Genomic DNA, 984 nt, shown 5'->3' with positions numbered 1-984 from the left:
ATTTATCGTGCAGTCATCTATGTCAAGAAAGGAAACATATGATCATAGCATCTGTTACTAGAGTGACACAGTTACCAAACACTTTCATAAGAGGGAAAAAACCCCAACAATAAATCCGGGTTAGCCGTCAGGTGCTTTAGGAGGCAAAACAGTCTTTCAATCACAGTGTCTTGTCTCAGCTGAACAGTTGGTGCCACCAGCAGAGAATCACCAGCTCAGCCTGGTCTTTGACGGGCACAACGCCTACAGGAAAGTCACCTCCTCTGAACTGGCAGAGAAAAGGTTTCTTACCAGCAACCCCTGTGTCCCTACAACAAGCAGGTAATGAACTCAAGGGACTTCATTCATGGTTCCTTTATGCCCATTGTTGGAGTCTATATAACTGCAATGACAGGTAGGGAGGAGTCCTTTACTTTTCCCAGTAACTATATTTAGACAAACTATAACAAATTTAAAGAAATGAGAGCCCTATCAAAGTAGTAACAATTCAAAGCAATTATTCATTGGTTCCTTACTCATTACTATTGAGATCTATGTAAACTGAATGGCTGCTTTGGGAAAAATCAGATATATATATAATGTGTGTGTGTGTGTGTGTGTGTGTGTGTGTGTATTTACAATTAAATGTAGGTGACTATAGGTGATGTCTCGGATTTTGCGATTTTTATTTGCTTAGCTCCTTTTCTGGATATTAATCAACAGGTCTGTGTGATTCTTTATTAAATATGACTTAATCTTCTGGACGACTAAGTCTTCAGGCTAGGGGGAGGGAGGGAGACTGAGAAGTTGAAAGAGAAAGAGAGGGCTTGAGATCTAGAGAAATCAGTTTGAGAGACAGACAGCACTGCTCCCAAAGAAGTAGCCGGCACACCGCAGCGGAGACACCAGCCCAGCCCGGGACGCCCAGCCCGGGACGCCCGGCCCGCTCCCCCCACCTGCCCGCTGCGCCCCGGCCCCAGACACGCCCCGCGCGTCCCCGGCGGC

This window comes from Suricata suricatta, chromosome 6 (genome assembly GCF_006229205.1).
Source record: "Suricata suricatta isolate VVHF042 chromosome 6, meerkat_22Aug2017_6uvM2_HiC, whole genome shotgun sequence".
Taxonomy (NCBI): domain Eukaryota; kingdom Metazoa; phylum Chordata; class Mammalia; order Carnivora; family Herpestidae; genus Suricata; species Suricata suricatta.
The sequence above is the reverse complement of the archived record's forward strand: the minus strand, read 5'-3'. Positions refer to the sequence as shown.